This window comes from Equus caballus, chromosome 23, assembly GCF_041296265.1.
Source record: "Equus caballus isolate H_3958 breed thoroughbred chromosome 23, TB-T2T, whole genome shotgun sequence".
Lineage (NCBI taxonomy): Eukaryota > Metazoa > Chordata > Mammalia > Perissodactyla > Equidae > Equus > Equus caballus.
Genome location: NC_091706.1, coordinates 49,243,156 through 49,258,237, shown reverse-complemented (window position 1 = coordinate 49,258,237; position 15,082 = coordinate 49,243,156).

The following is a 15,082-nucleotide window of genomic DNA, read 5'->3' as shown; positions in this document are numbered from 1 at the left end:
CTTAAGGAAACAAATCATCCGGAAGAAACTTACTTTCATCCTATGGACACACTCCTTTTCTTAAGAACTTGTTTTTCAAGTTATGACATTTCCTTTTTTTAAAAAAATCACTTACATTCCCCCAAATGTGGAATATTTAACCTAGACGATTTTGGTTTTCCCTCTCATTCTTTGTTTTTTTCCTGGGAGGCTCTAAATGAGTAAGGAGGGCAATAAGCAGGTGCCTAAGCACTGGAGGGAGTCACCATTTTTTTAAAGTGAGTAAGGGTTCCTAAGTAGAGGAATGGTATCTGCCCTGGTTTGGGGGTAGCTAGAAAAGAAAATAGTGGATGCACTGGAAGTGTTTGTTCAAGAGAAAAGTCTGGTACAACTCAGTCTAGCAGAGGGGAGAGCTCCCGTGTCCAAGCGCGTCATAGGACCCGGTCGGAGGAGCGAGGCAAGGACAGCTGCATGGAATAGCTGAGGTTCCCTAGAGTCAGGAGAGCCAACACGGCAGTTGGGGGTTTTTTCTTTTTTTTTTGGAGTGGGAAGTGATGCTGGAGTCCCTTAGGGAGCGAAAAGATACAGTGGGTCATCTAGGTTATTGACAAAGTCTGTGGTCAAGCCAGGCTCTAACTGTGATGAGTGGCGTAGGAGTGAGTGGCAGCCAGCATAGATGGTCCTTTCTCCATCATTACTCTTGTTCACCCTCATAGCTGGGATTGTAATGCTACCTGGCTAAAAGTCCCTTGATTAAAATGTCAGCTCAGTCACCTTCCTATGAAGCATAAAAGTAACTTTTCTGTTTCCTTTTTCCCCTCAAAGCTAAACCATGTATGGCAGTCTTGGTCATGTTAATATTAAGGCCACGTCTAATCTGTCCCAGCTTCATTTCCTTATTTCCTATAGTTGGGGAGTTGTTCATGGTAAATGGTAATTTTCAATGACTATCACGTAAATTCAGCTGTAAAATTGAATTAATCTATCATCACCCTTACCCAAACATCCATCCTTCCTTGTGACCTTCCATTGTCCTCATTCTTCCCACATCTTGCACAAAGTGATGTTTATGGCCATTCGGAAATAACTGGACATCAAAGACTGTCTTTTTGGCATTTGTTGAAAAATCCAAATGCCTAATAACAGGGTTAAAAAAAAAAACTAAGCATTTTTACAAGTATCCTGAATTGGATCAGCATTATTGTTCATTATAATGCTATATATATCTTTGAAGCAACATACTATAGTCGTCTTAAAACTATCTTTATTCTTCTCCTCTAAAGTGTTGTTGTAAATTCATTTGACCTTTACTGGAAAACAAAAATCTTTTTTATATAGAATATCAAGACAAGGCTCAGTTTGTAACAAATAGTGGACCGTTACAAAAGAGGAAAGGAAAAAGCCGGGGCTGAGTAGTGAGAAGCTTCAGTTCAATTTCACCTCATATCTTTCTAATAACTTACTTGTCACTTTATTACCTTCCAGTAATGTGAACGCTGCTGACAAGACTGTCACATAACAGCAGACAACACCCTCTCTGCTTCAGCCCCAGCTCTCCTGGCTACTTATTGCCCTGGCCCTGAAGGGACACAAACTAATAGTGTGCTTTCCAGTTCAGCACTTGGCCATCAAATATAAAAGGATGCGTAATTGCCTGTTTATCCCTTGTGAAGGGGAAATTGAGTACAAGGGCCCGGCTTTCCCACTCCGTTCCCTGATGCACAGACACGTTCACCATCTGTGTCTCTACCTCTCTCTCTCTCTCTCTGTCTCTCTCTCTCGTCTTCCCCTTCCTTCTCTTCCTCCCCTCCCAACACACAAGCACATACACACACCTACTAAATTGTATCTTTGGCAAGCCCCAAGGCTGCCTCCAGGTGCCCTCTCCAGCTATTAAGTGGACAGTAACAAGATGACTTCTTAAATAAAGGGTCAGTGGAGAGATGCTGGCTGTGACAGCGTTCTTTGCGTCTTTGGAAACTGAAGTATTGCAATTCCACGCCCGTCCGTTTTGGGAGCACTGGGTGTGGCCCCATCATTAGAGCAAAATGTCCCATAAGGCAGTGGCAAAAACAGGATTAGATTGCCTTATCTTCTGTAAGCAAAGCATTAACACATTTTTTTTCCCCTTCAAAAAGTGCACATGTTGTAAACTGGTGGTGCATGGTGGTAAAAAAAAGTTGTCTTTTAGCTTTGACATCCAACCATTGGTCTGAATGTACACAAGTCTCTCGCAGTGACAACCTCTGAATCCATAGTGTAACATGACAGATTAATCTTTATTTTGTTAAACTGGACTGCCAATCTGAAATAAAAAAGGCACAGGGATTTTCACTTTAATCACCAAAAGTGGGACTACCCTATACGTAAAAGTTAAATTCTCCACTTTGGGAGAATTTTGTTAAGTACAAGTACAGTGAGCTTTACGAAATCAAGTGACCAGGAGACAGAGGTACAAAGGAAGAACGTGGGAAAGCGTTACACTCCGAAATACCTTGAGCCCGAATAACGCGTAGGTATTGGCTGCTATTTTTATATGCTGAGCTGCTTAAATGACAGTTGAAAAGCGGCTGGTTAGACTAAATGAAGTGCAGCATCTACTTGTTTGTCTTAGGGAACTAGGGGACTCCACACGTCCTTCCCACCCTCGGCTGCAGGTTTGAGAGAAGTCGTTGACCCCACTACAAACAGTCACGTTTCCAATATATTTGTCAATCAAATAAGACACATGTAGGTGTCATCTTTGATGTGAACCTTTGAAAAGAGAAAGAAGAACCAGATTTACAGAGAACTTAACAGGTCTATGTTGACAAACGTGTGCTAAATAATTTCATTAGCCAGTCCAAGGACTGGCAAGAAAAGCACTTTGAGCAAAGATTCTTAGGGTCGGAGAAAAAGCAGTTGACTTGATTTTTTTTTTAAGTTCCCCCAGTATGTATATATTACAATTGCTTATCCAACATCTTCATAGAATCTTTAATTAATTAAAAACTCGGTTGCCAAAATTGCACAGATTCTATAACTAATATTAGATTTTTTTTCTCCTTTAAATAATAGGGATGCTTAAGAACATTTCTAATTTTTTAACATTTTTTTAGCTTCATTTTTTTTTTAAGAATCTTTGAAGGGAAGGAAGAACAGAGAAAGGTATTTTAACAAAAACGGAGAGAAGTAGATAGTGTAAAAGTATATTTCTTGAAGAGAGAGTATCTAAGTGCTATACCAAGACTTTATAAGGCTTCCTGTTGCCAAATGTGATGTTGAAATAATGCACAACGAAGATGGCAAATCAATCCGTTAGTAACTGGCTCTGCCCACTTCTCTTATGGAATGCGAGAATTGAGAGGTGACTCTGGGGAGACCCTGGGTGTGTGTGGGAGCTCCACTCACCTGGCCCTGGGAATGTTTTCCAAAAGAGGGGGAGAAAAGCCCAGCCCCCTGGGCTGTGCCCCTGCAAGGTGAACTGACCTGGCACGTTTCAGTGGGAGCCTGGCTTCCGGCCCCTCCCATGTTGGGAGACCCAGCATCGCCCGCCCCGCCTGCGGCTCGGTGCCGTAGCTGTGAGAAGCATTGATTCATGAGGTATGATGCTCTTGAACTCCCAGACAATGTGCTGAGTTAATAGGTTCACTTGAGATGTATAAACCAAGGTTGACTGTTTATTTTTTTTTCATCTGGTACTCAATTTGGAGCGTTTTTGCATGTCTTTGTACAGAGTAATCCATTCCTCTCATTGCCTATCTTAATCTCCCCTCACTTTTCCATTATCTTTCACTCCCACCCTTGCTCTTTTTTCTGATCTCACCCACCCCCTTAAAAAAAAAGTCTTCTATGAAGCAAGAAGGCGGAACACTCCCTCTTTCATCCTGGTTTTGGTCGCTTTGGAAACATTTGTGTGCTCTACCCTGTCCAGCGTTTACTTAACGTGAACTAAGTGAATGAGATGTTCTAGCATTCTGTATTAATCTGACAGGACTATCTAAGACTTACAATATATGGTGCACTTGTTTTCCTGTGCAAACTTTGGTTCAGCTGCCTTGCAGAGAAATCTTACCGTTTTCTTTCCAGTGCCAGGATGAAAAGTGCAGGAGAGCTAAAGGTGGGTACATGGAGGTCTGAGGGGCGAGGAAGGTTGACAAACTAGACTTTGGTGAGAGGTCACTTAGGCCTTTCCTCAAAGGTGGAGGCGAGTTGGGGCTCTGGGAAAGAAAGCTCTCTCTTCTCTCCTACTGATCATGGAGCAGTCCTCTGAGAACTAGCAAGATCCCTCCCGTACCTGGGAGAACACGTAACTTTCTTATTCACCCCAAACCCACTGATGTGTCTGATCACAAAAACATTTGACTCAACCTGCATATTTGACAGCAAAAGTGGCCAAGGGGAATTGAAATATCTTGAGGAAAAGGAATTTTCACCAAGATACACTCTCTCCCTCCCCCGGAGTTTGGGGGTTTATGCTTTTTTGGTGTATGTTCTCTTCCGCATCAAACCAGTCTCTTCTGCTGAGCCTGTCGCAGAACCAAATCTGTACTACAAAAGGTAGCTGCACCAAGGGACCGGGACAGCTCGCATCTCCCTGATCTAACCATCGTGACGTCGGTAGCTTCATAAATACTGTATGTTGAACAACGGTTTTGTTTTTGTTTTGTTTTGTGTTGCTTTTTGGTTTGTTTTTATTAGTAGTCTACGGGAATTAAAAGTTTTTATTTGCTATCTCCTTTGTTGTATTTTCTGTACTATAACTGTCTACAGTATGTCTTTTGCATAAAATGCATAAGGGTTTGGGGATGTAAATGGAATTTTATTCATATTTTGTCCAAATACCTCTTGTAATTTGTATCAAAATTCTTGTACAATTTTTATATTAAAGATTTATCAGTCACTGATCTCTTCTTCCCTTCTTGATTTGAAGAAACCTCAACAAACTCTAATAGACCTTTCCAGAATACACCTGGCAACGCTTCAGCTCACATAATAAGTCACCCTATTTAAGCACACATGTTGGATATCTCAGAGTCAATCTCCTCTTTGGACTGCGTCCTGGTATTATTCAAAACACTTCTTTGGAAGATCAATCTCATCTCTTGCTCAGATGGCAAAGCTGAGTCAGAGCTACAAAGATCCTAGCCAGTCCCAATGGAGCCCAGCAAACACTGCCCTGAGTCCTTCCTCACCAAAGCTGTACCTTTAGGGATGCCTTTCCTGTATGTCTCCGGAAGTCCTTTTCCCCAAAGCCTTTGCCCAAGCTTTTTTGAAGAAAGGAAGACCAAAGGAAGAACTTAGGTATCTTTGCACCTTAGTTTTCTGCAAATAAATTTTCTTCCCCCCGCCCCCCATCTGTGAAATTTGTGGACAGCAGCCAACAGGATGATGACTATATATTTTTTTCAGACTAAATGCTTGTGTTTCAGTTTATATTCTCTTGGCAGTGGCTTTCTGCAGATTGTGCTTCTTATAATCTAGAAATAAAACTAGCAGATGGGAAGATGTCATAATCGGTGACATTTCCTCCTCCTGTCATACTGCTTGAGGGACAATGGGAAGAAGCAGATAGAAGGCACTTTTGACTCAGCATTGTTTAATATTATCCCCACCTCTTAAAACAATCCTAGCTAAAAATTAGGCTAAGCAAGACTGTAACTGGCTGGAGGCTCCCTTCCAAAATAGTGTTTTCTGTTCTCCATCTCTAGAGCAAGATTGCCCAGGTCTCCCCAGCTGGTACCACCCACTTCTCCAATTTCCTCTGGCCGATAACCCAGGGAAATGAGCTCCCAGGCTCTATAGCAACCCCATGGCCCAGGCCTCTGGCCAACAAGGGGCTGGAGGAGCTGCTAATACCCATCTGGCTGCCATCAGGACCACAGCAAGGAGCTGTCCTGCCAGCTTTAGATGCTACTGCCTCAGGGTCCCTCCCAAGGCTGCAGAGGTGCCGGCCATTGAGCCTTGACAGAGTCTCCCTCCTTGATTTCATTTGAGCACCCATGGATGGGTTTCAGAGTGAGGGCAAAGACATGAAAGGTTAAGCAACTTTGGGGAAGTCAACCTCCACTGAGGCATGTGATTATGAAATGTCACGGATGTGGTAACGCACTCCTGCAGGGAATCCAGGCATAATTATGATCTTTTCATCTGTCATAACACATCTGTAATTGGCAAGAATTCTCCCTCAAACACCTCCTTTTTCTTAAAAAAAAAAAAAAGGTTTTAAATGCTATTAAATGGTGGAAATTCTCCTGTTTAGCAAAGAGGCACCCATGAAGATAGCTCTTGGCACAAAGCTAATCAAAACTGCCCGGGTTGCAGCCAGTTGCTCTCCTGAGCCACTGGAAGACTTGACGTCTGCTAGTTTGCCCCATGTCTGTTGACGATGTGACAGTAGATTAAGTGCTACTAATTTGATAAAGCTGATCTGGGGACCAAGCTGATCTATCAATGAAGACCAGAGAGGCTCACATTGGTGGGGGCTTGGAGGGGTGGCTGTGAATATTGGATTGGGGGGAAATCTATTGATCCTCAGTAAGGCACAGTTATTTTTGGTCACCTGACTCTCGGGCACCCAATCATTATCCATATTCATCAGAGTCGTGTAATGAACAGAGGTATCGATTAACAGGGCTAGCTGGAGAGATTTCCCAACAGTGCTAGTTCACATTGATAGGTCTCCAATGGGAATACAGGCCACACAGCCCTGGACCATAACTTATTGTATTCTAGGTCCTTCCATTGATTTTATTTTGGGGAGAGAGAGGGATAGCCTTGCACACAGTAGTGCTCCCTTGACCTTTCTCCGAAAATTTCTTTGGAAAAAAGAAAGAAAACCAACTCGCTACAACAGTCAACAAGTACACAGCCCTGCTCTCCGTTTTCTGCTTCTGTCCAGGCTGGCTGTCCTACTTCATCTTTGATTGCCGTGTGTGTTATCTTGATTTACAGAAATTTGCTCGAAGCTGGGACATGCCAGTCAGATCTCAGAACCATCAAGCATACGAAGGCTTCCCTCCCCTAAAGATCAACATATGGCCTCAGGAAATTATTGTGTTAGGCTAATTGCACCGAGTTGGCATGGTAGGAACATAATGAGTCCCGGTTTCAGCCTGCTGACCCCAAACCCAGTGATGCCAGCACATAGTAACTTTCCAAGCATTTTGCCTCGTGGCAGGAATCCTCATTGAGCTGCTGTTTGCAAAAGGCATTTGGTTAGATTCCTAGTGTGTGCCCTGAACCTGCGCTGCCATGTTCCAATTGTAGGAGAGATTTCACTGTGCTGTTCACAGGAGCGCTTGTCCTTCCAGAGAACTGGTGGTGACCCAAATGCCGTAACCATCAGAAGCCATGTGCTGCCTGATGGGTGACATGCTGCTTAAAATGCTGATCTGTAACTAGAATCCATTAAACCCCGGGGAGAAAAAAGTAAAGGATTAAGACAAGGACAGCTGTAAAAAATAAAGCTCAAATGCATCATTAGAAACGAGAAATTCACAAAGTACAACTGTCTGTCATCCACATGGGGTATTTGCAACACTTGACTTGTATATTAATGAAATGCTGTGGGAACTCTACGTCACCCCTTAACCACTGAAGCTAGAGGGAACTTTCTCTTTACTCCAGTCTCCCCTTATCAGAGCCCAGGTTTCTGATGACCTTTAGTTTCATTTGCCTCAGATTACCCTTACCAACCTGCCTTAATTTGTCTTACCTTGGCCAGCAGACTTTCTCATCTCCAGGTGCAGCCTCTCCTCCAACTTTGAGTCTTGTATACACACCACCTTCAGCCTTATCTTTCCCATTCTTCACTCTCTTCATCATAATGTTCAGCTCAATTCCTGTTTTCTTGGCTGATACCGTTTCTTAAAAAAAATCAGTTCAATATATTTTGATCCTCTGGGGTTAGACTGTACTTCTTTCCAAATGTAAGAGCTTATAGGAAAAAAACATCAGAGACTTCCATAATTTTAAATCCAGAGTTCTGTGCATTGTGTAGCAACTTCAAGTTTTTGGAGTGCTCCAAAAAACTGGTCATAAGCAATTGAATGTGGAGGTTATCAGGATTTTGGGCATGTGCCGTGTGAGGTGATTTAAAATTATTAGACCACTTCCAGGTTTTCAGAGAGATTCATTTTTGCAAATATAAATGCTATTAACAATTCAAAGCACTCTCATAATTCCCCATCTTTGTTCTTGCCCATGATCTCAATTTCAATTTTCCTACTTTTTTCTTAAGTGAAGAATTTCCTTCCAAAGTTTCACAAAGTCATTTGCAGGCTAAAAACAAGACACTTATTTGATGATTTTCAGATGTCGCATCAATTGGTCTTCAGCAGAAAGTAATCCCGCAAGATGTTATGCTTTATGCTTTCTGTTCTCTCAAAAACCACAAACCTGTGCGTTTGAAAAGATGACTCTTTCTAAAGACCTCAGCCTCACCCACTGAGCTCATATGTGAGGATGTTTCAGGCTCACAAGCAGACATGACTTTTCAAGGAAGCAACAAAGCCCACTCACTTTTCCTAGATGTACTGTGAGCCTAAACAGAGAGGGGGAAAGACAATTCATATATGGGGGAAACCCAGGAAGCTGTGTCTCATATGCCAATTGTGTTCTAAACTCCTTCAAGACAGGCTGTTTCTCTAGCCCTTGTCACCTGTGGTACATACATTAATAGAATAAAAGGGTGAGTGAATGGGGAGTGGGGGTGGGTGGATGGAGCCCTTTGTTAAATGCCAAAGTCAGAGCTAGCCTTAAGATTAGGCGAAGGCGGGGCCAGCCCCGTGGCCAAGTGGTTAAGTTCATGCGCTCTGCTTCGGTGGCCTGGGGTTTCTCGGGTTCAGATCCTGGATGCGGACATGGCAATGCTCATCAGGCCATGCTGAGGCGGCATCCCACATGCCACAACTAGAAGGACCCACAACTAAAATATGCAGCTATGTACTGGGGGGATTTGGGGAGAAAGAGCAGAGAGAGAAAAAGAAAAGAAGATTGGCAACAGGTGTTAGCTCAGGTGCCAATCTTAAAAACAAAGATCAGGTGAAGGAGGTGGCTATCACTCCTGGATAAAACGCCTAGATCAGCTATTTCAGGGCTCTGAAAAGCAAATGTTAACAGAAGCATTGAGGAGGAAGAACAAGGCTCAAAGTACCACTGAAATGGCCTTACTTTGCCATCTTTTCCCTCCAGTGTGCCCTGGCTGGCCTGAACTCAGTGAAACCGGAAACCACGAGTGGGCATCAGGGTTGGCAGAGAGATCCTCAGGAGAAGCCGTCTGCTCAAGGAGTTGGGATGCTCAAGGAGAGCAGGAGAAATTCCCTATTCTTTCTTTTTCTCTGTTTTTCTTGTGTCTGCCTCAAACCCAAGCAATCCTGCAACAAGAGTAGCAACTGCTGGGACGGGAAGCCCTGGCAGGCACCTAAACTCTGCGAGAAGGACACCACCCAGCCCCACTGGAGAAGCTACTGTCCCCAGAGGGTAGGGAAACCCCTTTTGCTTTTTATTTCCATCTGTCCTCCCACTGCTTGGTCCTGGAGGTGAGCACAGTCACAGCAAGTGAACTGCTGAGCACCAGCTTTCTGTGCAGAGGACGGAAAAGGCGAGGCTGGAAAGTTCCAGGGAGGTCGTGGAGAGGGAGGTCTTTGGGAAAGTAACCTTTCAAATGGATGAATTCCCAGGGACCCACCCCTGAGGTGCATGTGCATGGATCTGAGCCTACAGCATAGTCTGGCTACTGGGTAGTGCACACGCGGGACCAATCCAAAGAGTGCTTCAAGGATTTTGAAAACAGAACTAATACTGGGACTAAGACCACAGAAGGCTGGTTAGAACTAGCAGCCTGAACTCCCTTTGGTTGAATGCCTGCTAAAAACACATTGACATTCTCCATAGGATTTAAACAAGATCCAGAATTTCATAACGTGTGGGAGGCAGATTTCTTGTTTTTCGTCTGTTTGTTTTTTAATTGTGGTAAAATATACGTAACAAAAATGTATCATTTTAAACATTTTAAGGGTACAATTCTGTAACGTTAAGTCCATTATTTTGTTGTGCAACCATCACCACCATCTGTCTCCAGAACTTTTCATCTTCCTCAACTGAAACTCTGTATCCATTAAAGAATGACTCTCTATTCCCCGTGCCTTCACCACTCTACTTTCTCTCTATATAAATTTGACTACTCCAGGTACCTCATATAAGTGGAATCAAATAATATTTGTCCTCTTTTGACTGGCTTATTTCACTTAGCATAATGTCCTCGAGGTTCATCCATGTTGTAGATGGGTCAGAATTTCCTTCCTTGTCAAGGCTGAATAATACTCCCTTGTGTGTATATACCACATTTTGTTTATCCATTCATCTGCTGATGGGCACTTGGGTTGCTTCCACCAGCAGACAGCAGGCAGACTTCTAAGATGGTCCTTAATGATCTTCACAAACTAGTTTTCACATCCTTGTGTGATTCCATCCCCTTGAGTGTGGGCTAGAACTAGTGACTTACTTTGAACAAGTTGAGTATGGTAAAAGTGATAAGACACAGTCAGGATACAATTCAAAATTTTTCAGCCTATGAAGAACCAGGAAAATCTTTCACATGGGAGAAGACAATCAATAGATGCTGTTACCAAGATGACAAAGGCATTGTAATCACCTGAAAAAGACTTAAAAGCAAGTATTATATAAATGCTTCAACAATAAAGGAAAATAATCTTGAAACAAATGGAAAGTTAGAAGGTCTCATATAGGAAATAGAGGATATAAAAAACCAAATGGAAATTTTAGAACTGAAAAATAAGATAAATAAAATGACAAATTCACTGGATCAGTTCAATAGCAGAATAGAGATGACAGAGGAGAGTCAGTGAACTTGACAATAGGTCAACAGAAATTACCCAATCTGAACAACAGAGAGAAAAAACTGGAACAGAGCCTCAGGGACCTGTGGGATAATAACAAAACATCTAGCATGTGTGTTATTAGAGTCCCAGAACTAGAGGAGAGACTGAGGTGAAGAAAAATTAGTTGAAAAACTAATGGCTGAAAACTTTCTAAATTTGGCAAAAGACACAAACCTACAGATTCAAGAGGCTCAGTAAACTCAAAGAAGATATAACCAAAGAAATGCACACTCAGGCACAGCATAAACAAATTGCTGGATTCTAAATTATTCAGAATGCTTTGCTTTTGTAGGTCTATGAAGAGCTTCAGGGCTGGGGGAGGCAGAGCCAGTAAAATTGAAGTATGCAGAGGCTCCGTGATTAGATAGACTTAGAGCATCGTGGTGGTGCTTTCATAACCCTTCAGGCATCTTTGCCTGTTGTTCCAAAATAAGCCTGTTTCTGTTCCTCTTCCTCCTCCTGAGGAACCAGTTACTTAGAAGGATCCATGTGATGGCATAGGAGGCCTGCTGGTCATTGGGAAACACAAATCAAGGGTGAGAGAGACATGGACTGATTCAGAGATGGTCAACGTTTCAAGAAGCCCAAATTCCCCACCATGAGTCATGCTTGAGACCAGAGCAAGGGCTCTTACCACAGCCACCCAAAGTTCTTGCCCCTGAGGTGGTGCAGGGGTGCTGAAAGAAAACACCAGCCCTTTGGGAGAGATGAGGAAATGTAGCACCTGGTTGGAAAAATTGGAGAAGAGAGGAAACTGCACTACAATTCACCAAGGATTTACTGAGGACCTCATGTGTTCCTAGCACTAAGTACTCTGGAGGCTTAGAAAAGATAACAATTGAGACAAGGCTCCTCTCGTCAAGAAGCTTACAGCACTGTTGCAGGCATCACTGATAGTCTAAGGCTGATGAGGATGAACACTATCAGGCAGCCAGCCTGGCAAACTGGAGGAGCACACCTTTAGAGATTAGACAGAACTAACTCAAATGCCAATGCCTCCCTTTAATACTGAACTGACCTGGAGACAGTTACTGAACTTCTCTGAGCCTCAGTCTTCTCCTCAGCGTAGCTGAGATAACAATACCTACAGTACCCTCTTGCGGGGAGGGTTAAACAAGAGAAGATGTGCAACATGCCGGGCACACGGTTGGTGACCTGAGAGTGGGCATTGGTGATATTAAGAGAAGTAAAATCAGAGGAGTTATGACTGTCTGGAGGCTGAGGGAACTCTAGCTGGAAGACTCAGAGAAGGTGAAGCAGAGCCTTTCAAACATGGGGATTTGGATGAGAGGAAGTCACCTTGAAGAAGGCTTGCTCGGAGAAGAAGCAGCAGTGTGAGCCGAGGGCCTGAAGCCAATGAGGCACGTCCTGGGCAGTCCCCGACAACTGGAGGCAGGCAAGCCCTGTCTCCAGAGATTCTTTGGTCTCTTAGTTTCTCAAGAATCTCCTAGTCTCTCTAGAGATTCGTTAGGGAGGCATTTTAGTGTCCTAGATCCATAGGTTTGATGAGAAGTCTCTTATAGAACAAATGGAGGGTTAGCAGTAGGGAAAGCTCCTTAGGCAGGTTGGAGCAGATTGTGAAGGGCCTTGAGTGTCATTATAAGGGGGTCAAACTTTATTCTTGAGGAGATGAAGATTTGAGGACCTGGGGGTTATCCCTTAGGATGTTCACACTGATGGACGGGAGTCTGGGGCAGCAGTTAGAAGGCTGCAGTGATGGTCCAAGTGAGAGCCAAGAGGAGTGAGAGGGAAGGAGGAGAGGTGTTTGTCAGTGAAGGGATCTAGGTGAGTATTGTTACTGACGTGACTGGCGGGGGAGAAAGAGAAGATGGCTTTGATACTGGGGAGTTAACTGAATTAAGAAAACTAGGAGGCAGAGAAGCAGGACTAGCAGTCTAGATTTACACATGCCAAACCTAAAATGCCAGAGGATGTTCACATGTGGGACATATCCTGCAGGCACTTGGAAGGGTGTGCCTGGAACACAAAGAGAGGCTGATGAATAGAGATGTAGATGTGGGAACCAGCTTCATAAAAGGGAGAGTTGAGAATGTGGGGTTGGAAAAATATCTAAGAGAGAAAGGGCAGGAGGAACAGGGCCAAGGACATAGCCCTAAAGGCCACTGAGAAATAATGGTTAGAGGAAGAAGATTAAGAAAGAGAAATCTCAAAGGAGTGAAGAGAGGAAAGTTTCAAGGATGGTGTGGTCCCTGGCCAGAAACTGCAGCTGTCTAGGAGGATGGAGAAGAGACCATTTGATTAAGTGATAAGATGGACACGTGATCTCTGTCACAATGACAAAGTGGTAGGTCAAGAAGTGAGACTGCGAAGTGTGAGAAGCAAATCTGCTGAAGAGAGAGGGAGGGGCTGGTCATCCTAGAAGATCAGCCGGAGAGAACAAGTCACTGGGAGTGTGCTGGGGTCTGAATGTTCATGTCCCCCAAAAATTCATGTGTTGAAACCTAAGCCCCAAGGTGATGGTATTAGGAGGTGGGGCCTTTGAGAGGTGATTAGGTCATGAGGGCAGAGCCTTCATGAATGGGATTAGTCCCTTTGTAGAAGAGGCTCCAGAGAGATCCCTTGCCCCTTCTGCCATGTGAGGACACAATACATCTGCAGCCCGGATGAGTGTTCATCAGAACCTGACCATGCTGGCACCCTGATCTTCGACTTCCAATCTCCAGAATTGTGAGAAATAAATTTCTGTTGTTTGTGAGCACCCAGTCTGAGGCATTTTGTTCTAGCAGCCTGAAAAGCTAAGACACGGTGGTAGCCTGAAGAGGAAGTTTTCTTTAAGATTGTGCATTTTATACAAAATCAACATACACAAATCAGTTGCATTTCTATATACTAATAACAAACTAGCAGAGAGAGAAGTCAAGAACACAGTCCCATTTACAATCACAGCAAAAAGAATAAAATAGCTAGGAATAAATTTAACCAAGGAGATGAAAGACCTAAACGCTGAAAACTATAAGACATTATTGAAAGAAATCAAAGAAGACATAAAGAAATGGAAAGATATCCCATGCTCAAGGATTAGAAGAATAAACTTAGTTAAAATGTCCACATAACCTAAGGCAATCTACAGATTCAGTGCAATCCCTATCAGAATCCCAATGACATTCTTCACAGAAATAGAACAAAGAGTCCTAAAATTTAAATGGAACAAGAAAGACCCTGAATAGCCAAAGCAATCCTGAGAAAAAAGGACAAAGCTGGAGGCATCACAATCCCTGACTTCAAAATATACTAAAAAGCTATAGTAATCAAAATAGCATGGTACTGGTACAAAAACAGGCACATAGATCAAGGGACCAGAATTGAGAGCCCAGAAATAAAGCCACACATCTACAGACAGCTTTAATCTTCAACAAAGGAGCCAAGAACATACAATGGATAAAGGAAATTCTCTTCAATAAATGGTGTGGAGAAAACTGGACAACCACGTACAAAAGAATGAAAGTAGACCATTACCTTACACTATATGCGAAAATTAAAACAGATTAAAGACTTGAATATAATGCCTGAAACTGTAAAATTACTAGAAGAAAATATAAGCAGTACACTGTTTTTTTTTTTCATTTTGAGGAAGATTGGCCCTGAGCTAACATCACTTGCCAATCTTCCTCTTTCTTATTTTCCTCCTTAGAGCCCGGGTACATAGTTGTATTTCCTAGCTGTAGGTCATTCTAGTTCTCCTGTGTGGGATGCCGCCACGGCGTGACTTGATGAGCGGTGTGTAGGTCCACACCCGGGATCCGAACTGGTGAACCCTGGGCTGCCAAAGTGGAGCGTGTGACCTTAACCACTCAGCTACTGGGCCAGCCCCAGCAGTACACTTTTTGACATCAGTCTTAGCAGTATCTTTTCAAATGTCTAATCAGGCAAGGGAAACAGAAGAAAAAATAAACAAATGGGACTACATCAGACTAAAAACCTTCTGCAAGCCAAAGGAAACCATGAACAAAACGAAAAGACAACCCACCAACTGGGAGAAAATATTTACAAATCCTATATACAACGAAGGGTTAATTTTGAAAATATATAAAGAACTCATACAAAACAACAAAAAACCCAAAGAACCGGATCAAAAAATGGACAGAGGATATGAACAGACATTTTTCCAAAGAAGATGTACAGATGACCAAGAGGTACATGAGAAGATGTTCACCGTCACTAATTATTAGGGAAATGCAAATCAAAACTACAATGAGATA